Raw genomic sequence first — 22,068 nt, 5'->3', positions numbered from 1 at the left:
CTAGTTGTGGAGTTTCTAGCTGTGGAGTTTCTAGTGATTCCAGTTGCCGAGTTTCTATTTGCGAAGTCTCAAGCTGTGGAGTGTCTAATTGTAAAGTTTGTAGTTGTAGAGTTTCTAGTTGCGGAGTTTCCAGTTGTGGAATTTGTAGTTGTGGATTATCTAGTTGTGGAGTTTCTAGCTGTGGAGTTTCTAGTTGCGGAGTTTCTAGTTGTGGAGTGTCTAGTTTTGGAGCTTTTAGTTGAGGAGTCTCTAGTTGTTGAGTCTCTACCTGTGGAAATTCTAGTTGTGGAGTTTCTAGTTGCAGAGTTTGTTGTTGCGGAGTTTCTAGATGTGGTGTTTCTAGTTGTGGAGTTTCTGGCTGTGGAGTTTCCAGTTGCGGAGTTTCTAGTTGTGGAGTTTCTAGTTGTGAGGTTCGTAGTTGTGGAGTTTCTAGTGGTGGAGTTTCTAGTTGTGGAGTCTCTAGTTGTGGAGTTTCTAGTTGTGGAGTTTCAAGTTGCGAACTCTCAAGTTGTGGAGTTTCTAGTTGTGGAGTTTCTAGCTGTGGTGTTTCTAGTTGTTGAGTTTCTAGTTGCCGAGTTTCTATTTGCGAAGTCTCAAGTTGTGGAGTTTTAGTTGAGGAGTTTCTGGTTGCGGAGTTTCAGGTTGTGGAGTTTCTATTTGTGAAGTTTATAGTTGTGGAGTATCTAGTTGCGGAGTTGCAAGTTGAGCAGTTTTTAGTTGTGGATTTTGAAATTGTAGAGTTCCTAGTTGTGGAGTTTCTAGTGGTGGTGTTTCTAGTTGTTGAGTTCCTAGTTGACGAGTTTCTATTTGCGAAGTCTCAAGATGTGGAGTTTCTAGTTGTGGAGTTTGTAGTTGCGGAGTTTCTAGTTGCAGAGTTTCTAGTTGTGGAGATTCTAGATGCCGACTTTCTTGTTGCGCAGTCTCAAGTTGTGGAGTTTCTAGCTGTGGAGTTTCTAGTTGCGGAGTTTCTAGTTGTGGAGTTTCTAGTTGTGGAGTTTCTAGTTGTGGAATTTGTAGTTGTGGAGTATCTAATTGTGGTGTTTCAAGTTGTGGAGTTTCAAGCTGTGGAGTTTCTAGTTGCGGAGTTTTCTAGTTCTGGAGATTCTAGTGGCGGAGTTTCAAGTTGTGAAGTTTCTAGTTGCGGAGTTACTAGCTGTGGAGTTTCCAGGTGCGGAGTCTCTAGTTGTGCAGTCTATAGTTGTTGAGTTGCTAGTTGTGAAGTTTATAGTTGGGGGGTTTCTATCTGTGGAGTGTCTAGTTGCGGGGTTTGTAGTTGCAGAGTTTCTAGTTTCGGAGTTTCTAGTTGCAGAGATTCTAGTGGTGGAGTTTCCAGTTGTGGAGTCTCTAGTTGTGGAGTTTCTAGCTGTGGAGTTTCTAGTGGTTGAGTTTCCAGTTGACGAGTTTCTATTTGCGAAGTCTCAAGTTGTGGAGTTTCTAGCTGTAAAGTTTGTAGTTGCAGAGTTTCTAGTTGCGACGTTTCCAGTTGTGGAGTTTCCAGATGTGGAAATTCAATCTGTGTAGTTTCTAGTTGTGGAGTCTCAATTTTGGAGTTCCTAGTTGAGGAGTCTCTAGTTGTCGAGTTTCTAGTTGTGGAGTGTCTATTTGTGGAGTTTCTAGTTGTGAAGTTTCTAGTTGTGGACTTTCTAGTTGGAGTTTTTAGTTTTCGAGTTTCTAGTTGTAGATTTTCTATTTGCAGAGTTCCTAGTTGTGGAGTTTCTAGTTGTGGGGTTTCTAGTTGTGGAAATTCTAGCTGTGGAGTTTCTACTTATGAAATCTCTAGTTGTGGAGTTTCTAGTTGTGGAGTTTCTTGTTGTGGAGTTTCTTGTTGGGGAGTTTCTAGTTGCGGAGTTTCTAGTTGCGGAGTTTCCAGTTAGGGAGTTTCTCCTTGGGTTTATAGTTGTGGAATTTCTAGTTGCAGAGTTTCGAGTTGCGGAGTTTCAAGTTGTGGAGTTTCTAGTTGCGGAGTTTCTAGCTGCGGAGTTTCTAGTTGCGGAGTCTCTAGTTGTGCAGTCTCTAGTTGTTGAGTTTCTAGTTGTGAAGTTTATAGTTGAGGGGTTTCTAGCTGTGGAGTTTCTAGTTGCGGAGTTTCTATTTGCAGAGTTTCTAGTTGCGGAGTTTTTAGCTGCAGAGTTTCTAGTTGTGGAGTTTCTAGTTGTGGAGTTTCTAGTCGTGGAGTTTTACTTGTGGCGTTTCCAGTTGAGGAATTTATAGGTGTGGAGTTTGTAGTTGTTGAGTTTCTAGTTGTCGGGTTTCTAGTTGCAGAATTTCTAGTTGTGGAGTGTCTAGTTGTGGAGCTTTTAGTTGAAGAGTCTCTAGTTGTTGAGTCTTTAGCTGTGGAAATTCTAGTTGTGGAGTTTCTAGTTGAAGAGTTTGTTGTTGCGGAGTTTCTAGATGGTGTTTTTCTAGTTGTAGAGTTTCTGGCTGTGGAGTTTCCAGTTGCGGAGTTTCTAGTTGTGGAGTTTCTAGTTGTGAGGTTTGTAGTTGTGGAGTTTCTAGTGGTAGAGTTTCTAGTTGTGGAATCTCTAGTTGTGGAGTTTCTAGTTGTGGAGTATCTAAATGCGAACTCTCAAGTTGTGGAGTTTCTAGTTGTGGAGTTTCTAGCTGTCGAGTTTCTAGTTGTTGTGTTTCTAGTTGACGAGTTTCTATTTGCGAAGTCTCAAGTGTTGGAGTTTCTAGCTGTGGAGTTTCTAGTTGCGGAGTTTGTAGTTGCGGAGTTTCTAGTTGCAGAGTTTCTATTTGCCGAGTTTCTTGTTGCGAAGTCTCAAGTTGTGGAGTTTCTAGCTGTGGAGTTTCTAGTTGCGGAGTTTCTAGTTGTGGAGTTTCTAGTTGTGGAGTTTCTAGTTGTGGAATTTGTAGTTGTGGAGTATCTAGTTGTGGTGCTTCAAGTTGTGGAGTTTCTAGCTGTGGAGTTTCTGGTTGCGGAGTTTCTAGTGGCAGAGTTTCAGCTGCGGTGTTTTCTAGTTGTGGAGATTCTAATGGCGGTGTTTCAAGTTGTGGAGTTTCTAGTTGCGGAGTTACTAGCTGTGGAGTTTCTAGTTGCGGAGTCTCTAGTTGTGCAGTCTCTAGTTGTTGAGTTGCTAGTTGTGCAGTCTCTAGTTGTTGAGTTGCTAGTTGTGAAGTTTCTAGTTGTGGGGTTTCTAGCTGTGTAGTTTCCAGTTGCGAAGTTTCTAGTTGCAGAGTTTCTAGTTGCGGAGTTTCTAGTTGCAGAGATTCTAGTTGTGGAGTTTCTAGTTGGGGAGTTTCTAGTTGTTGAGTTTCTAGCTGTGGAGTTTCTAGTCGCGCAGTTTCTAGTTGCGGAGTTACTAGTCGCGGAGTTTCTAGTTGCAGAGTTTCTAGTTGCGGAGTTTCTAGATGCAGAGTTTCTAGTTGTGGAGTTTCTAGTTGTGCAGTTTTAGTTGTGCAGTTTCAAGTTGTGGAATTTCAAGTTGTGGAATATATAGGTGTCGAGTTTCTAGTTGTTGAGTGTCTAGTTGTGGATTTTCTAGTTGCGGAGTTTCTAGTTGTGGAGTTTCTACTTGTGGAGATTCTAGTTGTGGAGTTTTGAGTTGCGGAGTTTCTGGTTGCGGAGTTTCAGGTTGTGGAGTTTCTAGTGGTGGAGTTGGTAGTTGTGGAGTATCTTGTTGTGGAGTTTCAAGTTGAGGAGTTTTTAGTTGTGGATTTCGAAGTTGTAGAGTTCCTAGTTGTGGTGTTTCTAGTGGTGGAGTTTCTAGTTGTTGAGTTTCTAGTTGCTGAGTTTCTAGTCGCGAAGTCTCAAATTGTGGAGTTTCTAGCTGTGGATTTTCAAGTTGTAGAGTTCCTAGTTGCGGAGTGTCTAGATGGAAGTTTCTAGTTGTTGAGTTTCTAGTTGACGAGTTTCTATTTGCGAAGTCTCAAGTTGTGGAGTTTCTAGCTGAGGAGTTTCTAGTTGCGGAGTTTCTAGTTGCGGAGTTTCTAGTTGCGGAGTTTCTAGTTGTGGAGTTTCTAGTTGTGGAATTTGTAGTTGTGGAGTATCGTGTTGTGGTGTTTCAAATTGTGGAGTTTCTTGCTGTGGAGTTTCTAGTTGTGGAGTTTCTAGTTGCAGAGTTTCTAGTTGCGGAGTTTTCTAGTTGTGGAGTTTCTAGCTGTGGAGTTTCTAGTTGCGGAGTTTCTAGTTGCGGAGTTACTAGCTGTGGAGTTTCTAGTTGCGGAGTCTCTAGTTGTGCAGTCTCTAGTTGTTGAGTTGCTAGTTGTGAAGTTTCTAGTTGTGGGGTTTCTAGCTGTGTAGTTTCTAGTCGCGGAGTTTCTAGTTGCAGAGTTTCTAGTTGCGAAGTTTCTAGTTGCAGAGATTCTAGTTGTGGAGTTTCTAGTTGGGGAGTTTCTAGTTGTTGAGTTTCTAGTTGTGAAGTTTATAGTTGTGGGGTTTCTAGCTGTGGAGTTTCTAGTTGCGGAGTTTCTAGTTGCAGAGTTTCTAGTTGCAGAGTTTCTAGTTGTGGAGTTTCTAGTTGTGGAGTTTCTAGTTGTGGAGTTTTAGTTGTGGAGTTTCAAGTTGTGAAATTTATAGGTGTCGAGTTTCTAGTTGTTGAGTGTCTAGTTGTGGAGTTTCTAGTTGCGGAGTTTCTAGTTGTGGAGTTTCTATTTGGGGAGTTTCTAGTTGTGGAGTTTTGAGTTGCGGAGTTTCTGGTTGCGGAAATTCAGGTTGTGGAGTTTTTAGTGGTGGAGTTTGTAGTTGTGTTGTATCTTGTTGTGGAGTTTCAAGTTGAGGAGTTTTTAGTTGTGGATTTTGAAGTTGTAGAGTTCCTAGTTGCGGAGTGTCTAGATAGAAGTTTCTAGTTGTTGAGTTTCTAGTTGACGAGTTTCTATCTGCGAAGTCTCAAGTTGTGGAGTTTCTAGCAGTGGAGTTTCTAGTTGCAGAGTTTCTAGTTGCGGAGTTTCTAATTGCGGAGTTTCTAGTTGTGGAGTTTCTAGTTGTGGAATTTGTAGTTGTGGAGTATCTAGTTGTGGTGTTTCAAGTTGTGGAGTTTCTAGCTGTGGAGTTTCTAGTTGCGGAGTTTCTAGTTGCAGAGTTTCTAGGTGCGGAGTTTTCTAGTTGTGGAGATTCTAGTGGCGGAGTTTGAAGTTGTGGAGTTTCTAGTTGCGAAGTTACTAGCTGTGGAGTTTGCAGTGGCGGAGTCTCTAGTTGTGCAGTCTCTAGTTGTTGAGTTGCTAGTTCTGAAGTATATAGTTGTGGGGTTTCTAGCTGTGGAGTTTCTAGTTGCGGAGTTTCTAGTTGCAAAGTTTCTAGTTTGCGAAGTTTCTAGTTGCAAAGTTTCTAGTTGCGGAATTTCTAGTTGCAGAGATTCTATTTGGGGAGATTCTAGTTGGGGAGTTTCTAGTTGCGGAGTTTCTAGTTGTGGAGTTTCTAGTTGCGGAATTTGTAGTTGTGGAGTATCTAGTTTTGGTGTTTCAAGTTGTGGAGTCTGTAGTTGTGGAGTATCTATATGTTGGGTTTCAAGTTGTGGAGTTTCTAGCTGTGAAGTTTCTAGTTGCAGAGTTTCTAGTAGCGAAGTTTCCAGTTGTGGAGTTTCCAGTTGTGGAAATTCAATCTGTGTAGTTTCTAGTTGTGGAGTCTCAATTTTGGAGTTCCTAGTTGTGGAGTCTCTAGTTGTCGAGTTTCTAGTTGTGGAGTGTCTATTTTTGGAGTTTCTAGTTGTGAAGTTTCTAGTTGTGGAGTTTCTAGTTGGAGTTTTTAGTTTTCGAGCTTCTAGTTGTAGATTTTCTATTTGCAGAGTTCCTCATTGTTGGGTTTCTAGTTGTGGAAATTCTAGCTGTGGAGTTTCTACTTATGGAATCTCTAGTCGAGGAGTTTCTAGTTGTGTAGTTTCTATCTGAGGAGTTTCTAAATGCAAAGTCTCTAGTTGTGGAGTTTTTAGTTGTGGAGTTTCTTGTTGGGGAGTTTCTAGTTGTGAAGTTTCTAGTTGTGGATTTTCTAGTTGGGGAGTTTCTAGTTGCGGAGTTTTCAGTTGGGGAGTTTCTACTTGAGTTTATAGTTGTGGATTTTCTAGTTGCAATGTTTCGATTTGCAGAGTTTCAAGTTGTGGAGTTTCTAGTTGCGGAGATTCTAGCTGCGGAGTTTCTAGTTGCGGAGTCTCAAGTTGTGTAGTCTATATTTGTTGAGTTTATAGTTGTGAAGTGTATAGTTGAGGGGTTTCTAGCTGTGGAGTTTTTAGTTGCGAAATTTCTATTTGCAGAGTTTCTAGGTGCGGAGTTTATAGCTGCAGAGTTTCTAGTTGTGGAGTTTCTAGTTGGGGAGTTTGTAGCTGCGGAGTTTCTAGTTGCAGAGTTTCTAGTTGTGGAGATTCTAGTTGCCGAGTTTCTTGTTGCGAAGTCTCAAGTTGTGGAGTTTCTAGCTGTGGAGTTTCTAGTTGCGGAGTTTCTAGTTGTGGAGTTTGAAGTTGTGGAGTTTCTAGTTGTGGAATTTGTAGTTGTGGAGTATCTAGTTGTGGTGTTTCAAGTTGTGGAGTTTCTAGCTGTGGAGTTTCTAGTTGCGGAGTTTCTAGTTGCGGAGTTACTAGCTGTGGAGTTTCTAGTTGCGGAGTCTCTAGTTGTGCAGTCTCTAGTTGTTGAGTTGCTAGTTGTGAAGTTTCTAGTTGTGGGGTTTCTAGCTGTGTAGTTTCTAGTCGCGGAGTTTCTAGTTGCAGAGTTTCTAGTTGCGAAGTTTCTAGTTGCAGAGATTCTAGTTGTGGAGTTTCTAGTTGGGGAGTTTCTAGTTGTTGAGTTTCTAGTTGTGAAGTTTATAGTTGTGGGGTTTCTAGCTGTGGAGTTTCTAGTTGCGGAGTTTCTAGTTGCAGAGTTTCTAGTTGCAGAGTTTCTAGTTGTGGAGTTTCTAGTTGTGGAGTTTCTAGTTGTGGAGTTTTAGTTGTGGAGTTTCAAGTTGTGGAATTTATAGGTGTCGAGTTTCTAGTTGTTGAGTGTCTAGTTGTGGAGTTTCTAGTTGCGGAGTTTCTAGTTGTGGAGTTTCTATTTGGGGAGTTTCTAGTTGTGGAGTTTTGAGTTGCGGAGTTTCTGGTTGCGGAAATTCAGGTTGTGGAGTTTTTAGTGGTGGAGTTTGTAGTTGTGTTGTATCTTGTTGTGGAGTTTCAAGTTGAGGAGTTTTTAGTTGTGGATTTTGAAGTTGTAGAGTTCCTAGTTGCGGAGTGTCTAGATAGAAGTTTCTAGTTGTTGAGTTTCTAGTTGACGAGTTTCTATCTGCGAAGTCTCAAGTTGTGGAGTTTCTAGCAGTGGAGTTTCTAGTTGCGGAGTTTCTAGTTGCGGAGTTTCTAATTGCGGAGTTTCTAGTTGTGGAGTTTCTAGTTGTGGAATTTGTAGTTGTGGAGTATCTAGTTGTGGTGTTTCAAGTTGTGGAGTTTCTAGCTGTGGAGTTTCTAGTTGCGGAGTTTCTAGTTGCAGAGTTTCTAGGTGCGGAGTTTTCTAGTTGTGGAGATTCTAGTGGCGGAGTTTGAAGTTGTGGAGTTTCTAGTTGCGGAGTTACTAGCTGTGGAGTTTGCAGTGGCGGAGTCTCTAGTTGTGCAGTCTCTAGTTGTTGAGTTGCTAGTTCTGAAGTATATAGTTGTGGGGTTTCTAGCTGTGGAGTTTCTAGTTGCGGAGTTTCTAGTTGCAAAGTTTCTAGTTTGCGAAGTTTCTAGTTGCAAAGTTTCTAGTTGCGGAATTTCTAGTTGCAGAGATTCTAGTTGGGGAGATTCTAGTTGGGGAGTTTCTAGTTGCGGAGTTTCTAGTTGTGGAGTTTCTAGTTGCGGAATTTGTAGTTGTGGAGTATCTAGTTTTGGTGTTTCAAGTTGTGGAGTCTGTAGTTGTGGAGTATCTATATGTTGGGTTTCAAGTTGTGGAGTTTCTAGCTGTGAAGTTTCTAGTTGCAGAGTTTCTAGTAGCGAAGTTTCCAGTTGTGGAGTTTCCAGTTGTGGAAATTCAATCTGTGTAGTTTCTAGTTGTGGAGTCTCAATTTTGGAGTTCCTAGTTGTGGAGTCTCTAGTTGTCGAGTTTCTAGTTGTGGAGTGTCTATTTTTGGAGTTTCTAGTTGTGAAGTTTCTAGTTGTGGAGTTTCTAGTTGGAGTTTTTAGTTTTCGAGCTTCTAGTTGTAGATTTTCTATTTGCAGAGTTCCTCATTGTTGGGTTTCTAGTTGTGGAAATTCTAGCTGTGGAGTTTCTACTTATGGAATCTCTAGTCGAGGAGTTTCTAGTTGTGTAGTTTCTATCTGAGGAGTTTCTAAATGCAAAGTCTCTAGTTGTGGAGTTTTTAGTTGTGGAGTTTCTTGTTGGGGAGTTTCTAGTTGTGAAGTTTCTAGTTGTGGATTTTCTAGTTGGGGAGTTTCTAGTTGCGGAGTTTTCAGTTGGGGAGTTTCTACTTGAGTTTATAGTTGTGGATTTTCTAGTTGCAATGTTTCGATTTGCAGAGTTTCAAGTTGTGGAGTTTCTAGTTGCGGAGATTCTAGCTGCGGAGTTTCTAGTTGCGGAGTCTCAAGTTGTGTAGTCTATATTTGTTGAGTTTATAGTTGTGAAGTGTATAGTTGAGGGGTTTCTAGCTGTGGAGTTTTTAGTTGCGAAATTTCTATTTGCAGAGTTTCTAGTTGCGGAGTTTATAGCTGCAGAGTTTCTAGTTGTGGAGTTTCTAGTTGGGGAGTTTCTAGTTGCGGAGTTTCTAGTTGTGGAGTTTCTAGTTGTGGAGTTTCTAGTTGTGGAGTTTTAGTTGTGGAGTTTCAAGTTGAGGAATTTATAGGTGTGGAGTTTGTAGTTGTTGAGTTTCTAGTTGTCGGGTTTCTAGTTGCGGAGTTTCTAGTTGTGGAGTGTCTAGTTGTGGAGCTTTTAGTTGAGGAGTCTCTAGTTGTTGAGTCTCTAGCGGCGGAAATTGTAGTTGTGGAGTTTCTAGTTGCAGAGTTTGTTGTTGCGGAGTTTCTAGATGTGGTTTTTCTAGTTGTAGAGTTTCTGGCTCTGCAGTTTCCAGTTGCGGAGTTTCTAGTTGTGAGGTTTGTAGTTGTGGAGTTTCTAGTGGTGGAGTTTCTAGTTGTGGAGTTTCTAGTTGTGGAGTTTCTAGTTGTTGAGTTTCTAGTTGACGAGTTTCTATTTGCGAAGTCTCATGTGTTGGAGTTTCTAGCTGTGGAGTTTATAGTTGCGGAGTTTGTAGTTGCGGAGTTTGTAGTTGCAGAGTTTCTAGTTGTGGAAATTCTAGTTGCCGAGTTTCTTGTTGCGAAGTCTCAATTTGTGGAATTTCTAGCTGTGGAGTTTCTAGTTGCGGAGTTTCTAGTTGTGGAGTTTCTAGCTGTGGAGTTTCTAGTTGTGGAATTTGTAGTTGTGGAGTATCTAGTTGTGGTGTTTCAAGTTGTGAAGTTTCTAGCTGTGGAGTTTCTAGTTGCGGAGTTTCTAGTGGCACTAGCTGCGGAGTTTTCTAGTTGTGGAAATTCTAGTGGCGGAGTTTCAAGTTGTGGAGTTTCTAGTTGCGGAGTTACTAGCTGTGGAGTTTCTAGTTGCAGAGTCTCTAGTTGTGCAGTCTCTAGTTGTTGAGTTGCTAGTTGTGAAGTTTCTAGTTGTGGGGTTTCTAGCTGTGTAGTTTCCAGTTGCGGAGTTTCTAGTTGCAGAGTTTCTAGTTGCGGAGTTTCTAGTTGCAGAGATTCCAGTTGTGGAGTTTCTTGTTGGGGAGTTTCTAGTTGTTGAGTTTCTAGCTGTGGAGTTTCTAGTTGTGGAGTTTCTAGTTGTGGAGTTTCTAGTTGCGAACTCTCAAGTTGTGGAGTTTCTAGTTGTGGAGTTTCTAGCTGTGGAGTTTCTAGTTGTTGAGTTTCTAGTTGACGATTTTCTATTTGCGAAGTCTCAAGTTGTGGAATTTCTAGCTGTGGAGTTTCTAGTTGCGGAGATTCTAGTCGCGGAGTTTCTAGTTGCAGAGTTTCTAGTTGCGGAGTTTCTAGATGCAGATTTTCTAGTTGTGGAGTTTCTAGTTGTGGAGTCTCTAGTTGTGGAGTTTCTAGTTGTGGAGTTTCTAGTTGCGAACTCTCAAGTTGTGGAGTTTCTAGTTGTGGAGTTTCTAGCTGTGGAGTTTCTAGTTGTTGAGTTTCTAGTTGACGATTTTCTATTTGCGAAGTCTCAAGTTGTGGAATTTCTAGCTGTGGAGTTTCTAGTTGCGGAGTTTGTAGTTGCGGAGTTTCCAGTTGCAGAGTTTTTAGTTGTGGAGATTCCAGTTGCCGAGTTTCTTGTTGCGAAGTCTCAAGTTGTGGAGTTTCTAGCTGTGGAGTTTTTAGTTGCAGAGTTTCTAGTTGTGGAGTTTCTAGTTGTGGAGTTTCTAGTTGTGGAATTTGTACTTGTGGAGTATCGTGTTGTGGTGTTTCAACATGTGGAGTTTCTAGCTGTGGAGTTTCTAGTTGTGGAGTTTCTCGTGTCAGAGTTTCTAGTTGCGGAGTTTTCTAGTTGTGGAGATTCTAGTGGCGGAGTTTCAAGTTGTGGAGTTTCTAGGTGCGGAGTCTCTAGTTGTGCAGTCTATAGTTGTTGAGTTGCTAGTTGTGAAGTTTATAGTTGTGGGGTTTCTAGCTGTGGAGTGTCTAGTAGCGGGGTTTGTAGTTGCAGAGTTTCTAGTTTCGGAGTTTCTAGATGCAGAGTTTCTAGTTGTGGAGTTTCTAGTTGTGGAGTTTTAGTTGTGGAGTTTCAAGTTGTGGAATTTCAAGTTGTGGAATTTATAGGTGTCGAGTTTCTAGTTGTTGAGTGTCTAGTTGTGGAGTTTCTAGTTGCGGAGTTTCTAGTTGTGGAGTTTCTACTTGTGGAGATTCTAGTTGTGGAGTTTTGAGTTGCGGAGTTTCTGGTTGCGGAGTTTCAGGTTGTGGAGTTTCTAGTGGTGGAGTTGGTAGTTGTGGAGTATCTTGTTGTGGAGTTTCAAATTGAGGAGTTTTTAGTTGTGGATTTTGAAGTTGTAGAGTTCCTAGTTGTGGAGTTTCTAGTGGTGGAGCTTCTAGTTGTTGAGTTTCTAGTTGCTGAGTTTCTAGTCGCGAAGTCTCAAATTGTGGAGTTTCTAGCTGTGGATTTTGAAGTTGCAGAGTTCCTAGTTGCGGAGTGTCTAGATGGAAGTTTCTAGTTGTTGAGTTTCTAGTTGACGAGTTTCTATTTGCGAAGTCTCAAGTTGTGGAGTTTCTAGCTGTGGAGTTTCTAGTTGCGGAGTTTGTAGCTGCGGAGTTTCTAGTTGCAGAGCTTCTAGTTGTGGAGATTCTAGAGTCCGAGTTTCTAGTTGCAAAGTCTCAAGTTGTGGAGTTTCTAGCTGTGGAGTTTCTAGTTGTGGAGTTTCTCGTGTCAGAGTTTCTAGTTGGGGAGTTTTCTAGTTGTGGAGATTCTAGTGGCGGAGTTTCAAGTTGTGAAGTTTCTAGTTGCGGAGTTACTAGCTGTGGATTTTCTAGGTGCGGAGTCTCTAGTTGTGCAGTCTATAGTTGTTGAGTTGCTAGTTGTGAAGTTTAATGTTGTGGGGTTTCTAGCTGTGGAGTGTCTAGTTGCGGGGTTTGTAGTTGCAGAGTTTCTAGTTTCGGAGTTTCTAGTTGCAGAGATTCTAGTTGTGGAGTTTCTAGTTGGGGAGTTTCTAGTTGCGGAGTTTCTAGTTGTGGAGTTTCTAGTTGCGGAATTTCTAGTTGTGGAGTAACTAGTTGTGGTGTTTCAAGTTTTGGAGTATCTATTTGTCGGGTATGAAGTTGTGGAATTTCTAGTTGTGGAGTTTCTAGCTGTGGAGTTTCTAGTGGTTGAGTTTCCAGTTGACGAGTTTCTATTTGCGAAGTCTCAAGTGTTGGAGTTTCTAGCTGTAACGTTTCTAGTTGCAGAGTTTCTAGTTGCGAAGTTTCCAGTTGTGGAGTTTCCAGTTGTGGAAATTCAATCTGTGTAGTTTCTAGTTGTGGAGTCTCATTTTTGGAGTTCCTAGTTGTGGAGTCTCTAGTTATCGAGTTTCTAGTTGTGGAGTGTCTATTTGTGGAGTTTCTAGTTGTGAAGTTTCTAGTTGCGGAGTTTCTAGTTGTGGAGTGTCTAGTTGTGGAGCTTTTAGTTGAGGAGTCTCTAGTTGTTGAGTCTCTAGCTGCGGAAATTGTAGTAGTGGAGTTTCTAGTTGCAGAGTTTGTTGTTGCGGAGTTTCTAGATGGGGTTTTTCTAGTTGTAGAGTTTCTGGCTCTGCAGTTTCCAGTTGCGGAGTTTCTAGTTGTGAGGTTTGTAGTTGTGGAGTTTCTAGTGGTGGAGTTTCTAGTTGTGGAGTCTCTAGTTGTGGAGTTTCTAGTTGTGGAGTTTCTAGCTGTGGAGTTTGTAGTTGTTGAGTTTCTAGTTGACGATTTTCTATTTGCGAAGTCTCAAGTTGTGGAATTTCTAGCTGTGGAGTTTCTAGTTGCGGAGTTTGTAGTTGCGGAGTTTCCAGTTGCAGAGTTTTAGTTGTGGAGATTCTAGTTGCCGAGTTTCTTGTTGCGAAGTCTCAAGTTGTGGAGTTTCTAGCTGTGGAGTTTCTAGTTGCAGAGTTTCTAGTTGTGGAGTTTCTAGTTGTGGAGTTTCTAGTTGTGGAATTTGTACTTGTGGAGTATCGTGTTGTGGTGTTTCAAGTTGTGGAGTTTCTAGCTGTGGAGTTTCTAGTTGTGGAGTTTCTCGTGTCAGAGTTTCTAGTTGCGGAGTTTCTAGTTGTGGAGATTCTAGTGGCGGAGTTTCAAGTTGTGAAGTTTCTAGTTGCGGAGTTACTAGTTGTGGAGTTTCTAGGTGCGGAGTCTCTAGTTGTGCAGTCTATAGCTGTTGAGTTGCTAGTTGTGAAGTTTATAGTTGTGGGGTTTCTAGCTGTGGAGTGTCTAGTATCGGGGTTTGTAGTTGCAGAGTTTCTAGTTTCGGAGTTTCTAGTTGCAGAGATTCTAGTTGTGGAGTTTCTAGTTGGGGAGTTTCTAGTTGCGGAATTTGTAGTTGTGGAGTATCTAGTTGTGGTGTTTCAAGTTGTGGAGTATCTATTTGTCGGGTATGAAGTTGTGGAATTTCTAGTTGTGGAGTTTCTAGCTGTGGAGTTTCTAGTGGTTGAGTTTCCAGTTGACGAGTTTGTATTTGCAAAGTCTCGAGTTGTGGAGTTTCTAACTGTAAAGTTTGTAATTGCAGAGTTTCTAGTTTCGGAGTTTCCAGTTGTGGAGTTTCTAGTTGTTGAATTTGTAGTTGTGGATTATCTAGTTGTGGAGTTTCTAGCTGTGGAGTTTCCAGTTGCGGAGTATGTAGTTGCAGAGTTTCTAGTTGCGGAGTTTTCTAGTTGTGGAGTTTCTAGTTGTGCAGTCTCTAGTTGTTGAGTTTCTTGTTGTGAAGTTTATAGTTGTGGGGTTTCTAGCTGTGGAGTTTTTAGTTGCGGAGTTTCCTGTTGCAGAGTTTCTAGTTGTGGAGTTTCTAGTTGGGGAGATTCGAGTTGCAGAGTTTCTAGTTGTGGAGTTTCAAGTTGTGGAGTTTTAGTTGTGGAGTTTCAAGTTGTGGAATTTATAGGTGTGGAGTTTCTAGTTGTTGAGTGTCTAGTTGTGGAGTTTCTAGCTGTGGAGTTTCTAGTGGTTGAGTTTCCAGTTGACGAGTTTCTATTCGCGAAGTGTCAAGTTGTGGAGATTCTAGCTGTAAAGTTTCTAGTTGCGGAGTTTCTAGTTGTGGAGTTTCCAGTTGTGGAGTTTCTAGTTGTGGAATTTGTAGTTGTGGAGTATCTAGTTGTGGTGTTTTAAGTTGTGAAGTTTCTAGCTGATGAGTTTCTAGTTGCGGAGTATATAGTTGCAGAGTTTCTAATTGCGGAGTTTCTAGTTGTGCAGTTTCTACTTGTTGAGTTTCTAGTTGTGGAGTTTTTAGTTGCGGAGTTTCTGGTTGCGGAGTTTCAGGTTGTGGAGTTTCCTAGTTGTGGAGTTTCTAGTTGCGGAGTTTCTAGTTGCGGAGTTTCATGTTGTGGAGTTTCTAGTTGAGGAGTTTCTAGTTGTGGAGTTTGTAGTTGTGGAGTATCTAGTTGTGGAGTTTCAAATTGTGGAGCTTCTAGTTGTGGACTTTGAAGTTGTAGAGTTTCTAGTTGCGGAGTGTCTAGTTGGAAGTTTCTAGTTGCGGAGTTTTCTATTTGCGGAGTCTGTAGTTGTGGAGTTGCTAGTTGTGGAGTTTCTAGTGGTGGATTTTCTAGCTGTGGAGTTTCTAGTTGCGGAGTTTCTAGTTGCAGAGTTTCTAGTTGTGGACTTTCTAGCTGTCCAGGTTCCAGTTGTGGAATTTCTAGTTGTGTAGTTTCTAGCTGTGGAGTTTCAAGTTGTGGAATTTATAGGTTTGGAGTTTCTAGTTGGGGAGTTTCTAGTGGTCGGGTTTCTAGTTGCGGAGTTTCTAGTTGTGGAGTTTCTAGTTGTGGATTTTCTAGTTGTGGAGTTTTTAGTTGCGGAGTTTCTAGTTGCGGAGTTTCTGGTTGTGGAGTTTCAAGTTGTGTAGTTTCAATCTGTGTAGTTTCTAGTTGTGGAGTCTCAATTTGTGGAGTTCCTAGTTGTGGTGTCTCTAGTTGTGGAGTTTCTAGTTGTGGAGTGTCCATTTGTGGAGTTCCTAGTTTTGAAGTTTCTAGTTGTGGAGTTTCTAGTTGGAGTTTTTAGTTTCTGAGTTTCTAGTTGTAGATTTTCTGTTTGCAGAGTTCCTAGTTGTGCAGTTTCTCGTTGTTGGGTTTCTAGTTGTGGAAATTCTAGCTGTGGAGTTTTTACTTATGAAATCTCTAGTCGAGGAGTTTCTAGTTGTGTAGTTTCTATCTGAGGAGTTTCTAAATGCAAAGTCTCTAGTTGTGCAGTCTCTAGTTGTGGAGTTTCTAGTTGTGGAGTTTCTAGTTGTGGAGTTTTTTGTTGGGGAGTTTCTAGTTGTGAAGTTTCTAGTTGTGGAGTTTTAGTTGTGGAGTTTCAAGTTGTGGAATTTCAAGTTGTGGAATTTATAGGTGTCGAGTTTCTAGTTGTTGAGTGTCTAGTTGTGGAGTTTCTAGTTGCGGAGTTTCTAGTTGTGGAGTTTCTACTTGTGGAGATTCTAGTTGTGGAGTTTTGAGTTGCGGAGTTTCTGGTTGCGGAGTTTCAGGTTGTGGAGTTTCTAGTGGTGGAGTTGGTAGTTGTGGAGTATCTTGTTGTGGAGTTTCAAATTGAGGAGTTTTTAGTTGTGGATTTTGAAGTTGTAGAGTTCCTAGTTGTGGAGTTTCTAGTGGTGGAGCTTCTAGTTGTTGAGTTTCTAGTTGCTGAGTTTCTAGTCGCGAAGTCTCAAATTGTGGAGTTTCTAGCTGTGGATTTTGAAGTTGCAGAGTTCCTAGTTGCGGAGTGTCTAGATGGAAGTTTAGAGTTGTTGAGTTTCTAGTTGACGAGTTTCTATTTGCGAAGTCTCAAGTTGTGGAGTTTCTAGCTGTGGAGTTTCTAGTTGCGGAGTTTGTAGCTGCGGAGTTTCTAGTTGCAGAGCTTCTAGTTGTGGAGATTCTAGAGTCCGAGTTTCTAGTTGCAAAGTCTCAAGTTGTGGAGTTTCTAGTTGTGGAGTTTCTCGTGTCAGAGTTTCTAGTTGGGGAGTTTTCTAGTTGTGGAGATTCTAGTGGCGGAGTTTCAAGTTGTGAAGTTTCTAGTTGCGGAGTTACTAGCTGTGGATTTTCTAGGTGCGGAGTCTCTAGTTGTGCAGTCTATAGTTGTTGAGTTGCTAGTTGTGAAGTTTAATGTTGTGGGGTTTCTAGCTGTGGAGTGTCTAGTTGCGGGGTTTGTAGTTGCAGAGTTTCTAGTTTCGGAGTTTCTAGTTGCAGAGATTCTAGTTGTGGAGTTTCTAGTTGGGGAGTTTCTAGTTGCGGAGTTTCTAGTTGTGGAGTTTCTAGTTGCGGAATTTCTAGTTGTGGAGTAACTAGTTGTGGTGTTTCAAGTTTTGGAGTATCTATTTGTCGGGTATGAAGTTGTGGAATTTCTAGTTGTGGAGTTTCTAGCTGTGGAGTTTCAAGTTGTGGAATTTATAGGTTTGGAGTTTCTAGTTGGGGAGTTTCTAGTGGTCGGGTTTCTAGTTGCGGAGTTTCTAGTTGTGGAGTTTCTAGTTGTGGATTTTCTAGTTGTGGAGTTTTTAGTTGCGGAGTTTCTAGTTGCGGAGTTTCTGGTTGTGGAGTTTCAAGTTGTGTAGTTTCAATCTGTGTAGTTTCTAGTTGTGGAGTCTCAATTTGTGGAGTTCCTAGTTGTGGTGTCTCTAGTTGTGGAGTTTCTAGTTGTGGAGTGTCCATTTGTGGAGTTCCTAGTTTTGAAGTTTCTAGTTGTGGAGTTTCTAGTTGGAGTTTTTAGTTTCTGAGTTTCTAGTTGTAGATTTTCTGTTTGCAGAGTTCCTAGTTGTGCAGTTTCTCGTTGTTGGGTTTCTAGTTGTGGAAATTCTAGCTGTGGAGTTTTTACTTATGAAATCTCTAGTCGAGGAGTTTCTAGTTGTGTAGTTTCTATCTGAGGAGTTTCTAAATGCAAAGTCTCTAGTTGTGCAGTCTCTAGTTGTGGAGTTTCTAGTTGTGGAGTTTCTAGTTGTGGAGTTTTTTGTTGGGGAGTTTCTAGTTGTGAAGTTTCTAGTTGTGGAGTTTTAGTTGTGGAGTTTCAAGTTGTGGAATTTCAAGTTGTGGAATTTATAGGTGTCGAGTTTCTAGTTGTTGAGTGTCTAGTTGTGGAGTTTCTAGTTGCGGAGTTTCTAGTTGTGGAGTTTCTACTTGTGGAGATTCTAGTTGTGGAGTTTTGAGTTGCGGAGTTTCTGGTTGCGGAGTTTCAGGTTGTGGAGTTTCTAGTGGTGGAGTTGGTAGTTGTGGAGTATCTTGTTGTGGAGTTTCAAATTGAGGAGTTTTTAGTTGTGGATTTTGAAGTTGTAGAGTTCCTAGTTGTGGAGTTTCTAGTGGTGGAGCTTCTAGTTGTTGAGTTTCTAGTTGCTGAGTTTCTAGTCGCGAAGTCTCAAATTGTGGAGTTTCTAGCTGTGGATTTTGAAGTTGCAGAGTTCCTAGTTGCGGAGTGTCTAGATGGAAGTTTAGAGTTGTTGAGTTTCTAGTTGACGAGTTTCTATTTGCGAAGTCTCAAGTTGTGGAGTTTCTAGCTGTGGAGTTTCTAGTTGCGGAGTTTGTAGCTGCGGAGTTTCTAGTTGCAGAGCTTCTAGTTGTGGAGATTCTAGAGTCCGAGTTTCTAGTTGCAAAGTCTCAAGTTGTGGAGTTTCTAGTTGTGGAGTTTCTCGTGTCAGAGTTTCTAGTTGGGGAGTTTTCTAGTTGTGGAGATTCTAGTGGCGGAGTTTCAAGTTGTGAAGTTTCTAGTTGCGGAGTTACTAGCTGTGGATTTTCTAGGTGCGGAGTCTCTAGTTGTGCAGTCTATAGTTGTTGAGTTGCTAGTTGTGAAGTTTAATGTTGTGGGGTTTCTAGCTGTGGAGTGTCTAGTTGCGGGGTTTGTAGTTGCAGAGTTTCTAGTTTCGGAGTTTCTAGTTGCAGAGATTCTAGTTGTGGAGTTTCTAGTTGGGGAGTTTCTAGTTGCGGAGTTTCTAGTTGTGGAGTTTCTAGTTGCGGAATTTCTAGTTGTGGAGTAACTAGTTGTGGTGTTTCAAGTTTTGGAGTATCTATTTGTCGGGTATGAAGTTGTGGAATTTCTAGTTGTGGAGTTTCTAGCTGTGGAGTTTCTAGTGGTTGAGTTTCCAGTTGACGAGTTTCTATTTGCGAAGTCTCAAGTGTTGGAGTTTCTAGCTGTAACGTTTCTAGTTGCAGAGTTTCTAGTTGCGAAGTTTCCAGTTGTGGAGTTTCCAGTTGTGGAAATTCAATCTGTGTGGTTTCTAGTTGTGGAGTCTCATTTTTGGAGTTCCTAGTTGTGGAGTCTCTAGTTATCGAGTTTCTAGTTGTGGAGTGTCTATTTGTGGAGTTTCTAGTTGTGAAGTTTCTAGTTGCGGAGTTTCTAGTTGTGGAGTGTCTAGTTGTGGAGCTTTTAGTTGAGGAGTCTCTAGTTGTTGAGTCTCTAGCTGCGGAAATTGTAGTAGTGGAGTTTCTAGTTGCAGAGTTTGTTGTTGCGGAGTTTCTAGATGGGGTTTTTCTAGTTGTAGAGTTTCTGGCTCTGCAGTTTCCAGTTGCGGAGTTTCTAGTTGTGAGGTTTGTAGTTGTGGAGTTTCTAGTGGTGGAGTTTCTAGTTGTGGAGTCTCTAGTTGTGGAGTTTCTAGTTGTGGAGTTTCTAGCTGTGGAGTATGTAGTTGTTGAGTTTCTAGTTGACGATTTTCTATTTGCGAAGTCTCAAGTTGTGGAATTTCTAGCTGTGGAGTTTCTAGTTGCGGAGTTTGTAGTTGCGGAGTTTCCAGTTGCAGAGTTTTAGTTGTGTAGATTCTAGTTGCCGAGTTTCTTGTTGCGAAGTCTCAAGTTGTGGAGTTTCTAGCTGTGGAGTTTCTAGTTGCAGAGTTTCTAGTTGTGGAGTTTCTAGTTGTGGAGTTTCTAGTTGTGGAATTTGTACTTGTGGAGTATCGTGTTGTGGTGTTTCAAGTTGTGGAGTTTCTAGCTGTGGAGTTTCTAGTTATGGAGTTTCTCGTGTCAGAGTTTCTAGTTGCGGAGTTTCTAGTTGTGGAGATTCTAGTGGCGGAGTTTCAAGTTGTGAAGTTTCTAGTTGCGGAGTTACTAGTTGTGGAGTTTCTAGGTGCGGAGTCTCTAGTTGTGCAGTCTATAGCTGTTGAGTTGCTAGTTGTGAAGTTTATAGTTGTGGGGTTTCTAGCTGTGGAGTGTCTAGTATCGGGGTTTGTAGTTGCAGAGTTTCTAGTTTCGGAGTTTCTAGTTGCAGAGATTCTAGTTGTGGAGTTTCTAGTTGGGGAGTTTCTAGTTGCGGAATTTGTAGTTGTGGAGTGTCTAGTTGTGGTGTTTCAAGTTGTGGAGTATCTATTTGTCGGGTATGAAGTTGTGGAATTTCTAGTTGTGGAGTTTCTAGCTGTGGAGTTTCTAGTGGTTGAGTTTCCAGTTGACGAGTTTGTATTTGCAAAGTCTCGAGTTGTGGAGTTTCTAACTGTAAAGTTTGTAATTGCAGAGTTTCTAGTTTCGGAGTTTCCAGTTGTGGAGTTTCTAGTTGTTGAATTTGTAGTTGTGGATTATCTAGTTGTGGAGTTTCTAGCTGTGGAGTTTCCAGTTGCGGAGTATGTAGTTGCAGAGTTTCTAGTTGCGGAGTTTTCTAGTTGTGGAGTTTCTAGTTGTGCAGTCTCTAGTTGTTGAGTTTCTTGTTGTGAAGTTTATAGTTGTGGGGTTTCTAGCTGTGGAGTTTTTAGTTGCGGAGTTTCCTGTTGCAGAGTTTCTAGTTGTGGAGTTTCTAGTTGGGGAGATTCGAGTTGCAGAGTTTCTAGTTGTGGAGTTTCAAGTTGTGGAGTTTTAGTTGTGGAGTTTCAAGTTGTGGAATTTATAGGTGTGGAGTTTCTAGTTGTTGAGTGTCTAGTTGTGGAGTTTCTAGCTGTGGAGTTTCTAGTGGTTGAGTTTCCAGTTGACGAGTTTCTATTCGCGAAGTGTCAAGTTGTGGAGATTCTAGCTGTAAAGTTTCTAGTTGCGGAGTTTCTAGTTGTGGAGTTTCCAGTTGTGGAGTTTCTAGTTGTGGAATTTGTAGTTGTGGAGTATCTAGTTGTGGTGTTTTAAGTTGTGAAGTTTCTAGCTGTTGAGTTTCTAGTTGCGGAGTATATAGTTGCAGAGTTTCTAATTGCGGAGTTTCTAGTTGTGCAGTTTCTACTTGTTGAGTTTCTAGTTGTGGAGTTTTTAGTTGCGGAGTTTCTGGTTGCGGAGTTTCAGGTTGTGGAGTTTCCTAGTTGTGGAGTTTCTAGTTGCGGAGTTTCTAGTTGCGGAGTTTCATGTTGTGGAGTTTCTAGTTGAGGAGTTTCTAGTTGTGGAGTTTGTAGTTGTGGAGTATCTAGTTGTGGAGTTTCAAATTGTGGAGCTTCTAGTTGTGGACTTTGAAGTTGTAGAGTTTCTAGTTGCGGAGTGTCTAGTTGGAAGTTTCTAGTTGCGGAGTTTTCTATTTGCGGAGTCTGTAGTTGTGGAGTTGCTAGTTGTGGAGTTTCTAGTGGTGGATTTTCTAGCTGTGGAGTTTCTAGTTGCGAAGTTTCTAGTTGCAGAGTTTCTAGTTGTGGACTTTCTAGCTGTCCAGGTTCCAGTTGTGGAATTTCTAGTTGTGTAGTTTCTAGCTGTGGAGTTTCAAGTTGTGGAATTTATAGGTGTGGAGTTTCTAGTTGGGGAGTTTCTAGTGGTCGGGTTTCTAGTTGCGGAGTTTCTAGTTGTGGAGTTTCTAGTTGTGGATTTTCTAGTTGTGGAGTTTTTAGTTGCGGAGTTTCTAGTTGCGGAGTTTCTGGTTGTGGAGTTTCAAGTTGTGTAGTTTCAATCTGTGTAGTTTCTAGTTGTGGAGTCTCAATTTGTGGAGTTCCTAGTTGTGGTGTCTCTAGTTGTGGAGTTTCTAGTTGTGGAGTGTCCATTTGTGGAGTTCCTAGTTTTGAAGTTTCTAGTTGTGGAGTTTCTAGTTGGAGTTTTTAGTTTCTGAGTTTCTAGTTGTAGATTTTCTGTTTGCAGAGTTCCTAGTTGTGCAGTTTCTCGTTGTTGGGTTTCTAGTTGTGGAAATTCTAGCTGTGGAGTTTTTACTTATGAAATCTCTAGTCGAGGAGTTTCTAGTTGTGTAGTTTCTATCTGAGGAGTTTCTAAATGCAAAGTCTCTAGTTGTGCAGTCTCTAGTTGTGGAGTTTCTAGTTGTGGAGTTTCTAGTTGTGGAGTTTTTTGTTGGGGAGTTTCTAGTTGTGAAGTTTGTAGTTGTGGATTTTCTAGTTGCGGATTTTCTAGTTGCGGAGTTTCCAGTTGGGGAGTTTCTACTTGAGTTTAAGTTGTGGATTTTCTAGTTGCAGAGTTTCGAGTTGCAGAGTTTAAAGTTGTGGAGTTTCTAGTTGTGGAGTTTCTAGTTGTGGAGTTTTAGTTGTGGCGTTTCGAGTTGAGGAATTTATAGGTGTGAAGTTTGTAGTTGTTGAGTTTCTAGTTGTCGGGTTTCTAGTTGCAGAATTTGTAGTTGTGGAGTGTCTAGTTGTGGATCTTTTAGTTGAAGAGTCTCTAGTTGTTGAGTCTCTAGCTGTGGAAATTCTAGTTGTGGAGTTTCTAGTTGCAGAGTTTGTTGTTGCGGAGTTTCTAGATGTTGTCTTTCTAGTTGTAGAGTTTCTGGCTGTGGAGTTTCCAGTTGCGGAGTTTCTAGATGTGGAATTTCTAAGTTGTGAGGTTTGTAGTTGTGGAGTTTCTAGTGGTAGAGTTTCTAGTTCTGGAGTCTCTAGTTGTGGAGTTTCTAGTTGTGGAGTATCTAAATGCGAACTCTCAAGTTGTGGAGTTTCTAGTTGTGGAGTTTCTAGCTGTGGAGTTTCTAGGTGCGGAGTCTCTAGTGTTGCAGTCTATAGTTGTTGAGTTGCTAGTTGTGAAGTTTATAGTTTTGGGGTTTCTAGCTGTGGAGTGTCTAGTAGCGGGGTTTGTAGTTGCAGAGTTTCTAGTTTCGGAGTTTCTAGTTGCAGAGATTCTAGTTGTGGAGTTTCTAGTTGGGGAGTTTCTAGTTGCGGAGTTTCTAGTTGTGGAGTTTCTAGTTGCGGAATTTGTAGTTGTGGAGTATCTAGTTGTGGTGTTTGAAGTTGTGGAGTATCTATTTGTCGGGTATGAAGTTGTGGAACTTCTAGTTGTGGAGTTTCTAGCTGTGGAGTTTCTAGTGGTTCAGTTTCCAGTTGACGAGTTTGTATTTGCAAAGTCTCAAGTTGTGGAGTTTCTAACTGTAAAGTTTGTAATTGCTGAGTTTCTAGTTTCGGAGTTTCCAGTTGTGGAGTTTCTAGTTGTTGAATTTGTAGTTGTGGATTATCTAGTTGTGGAGTTTCTAGCTGTGGAGTTTCCAGTTGCGGAGTATGTAGTTGCAGAGTTTCTAGTTGCGGAGTTTTCTAGTTGTGGAGTTTCTAGTTGTGCAGTCTCTAGTTGTTGAGTTTCTTGTTGTGAAGTTTATAGTTGTGGGGTTTCTAGCTGTGGAGTTTCTAGTTGGGGAGATTCGAGTTGCAGAGTTTCTAGTTGTGGAGTTTCAAGTTGTGGAGTTTTAGTTGCGGAGTTTCAAGTTGTGGAATTTATAGGTGTGCAGTTTCTAGTTGTTGAGTGTCTAGTTGTGGAGTTTCTAGCTGTGGAGTTTCTAG

Source organism: Rhipicephalus microplus, unplaced genomic scaffold (assembly GCF_043290135.1).
Source record: "Rhipicephalus microplus isolate Deutch F79 unplaced genomic scaffold, USDA_Rmic scaffold_12, whole genome shotgun sequence".
NCBI lineage: Eukaryota > Metazoa > Arthropoda > Arachnida > Ixodida > Ixodidae > Rhipicephalus > Rhipicephalus microplus.
The sequence above is the reverse complement of the archived record's forward strand: the minus strand, read 5'-3'. Positions refer to the sequence as shown.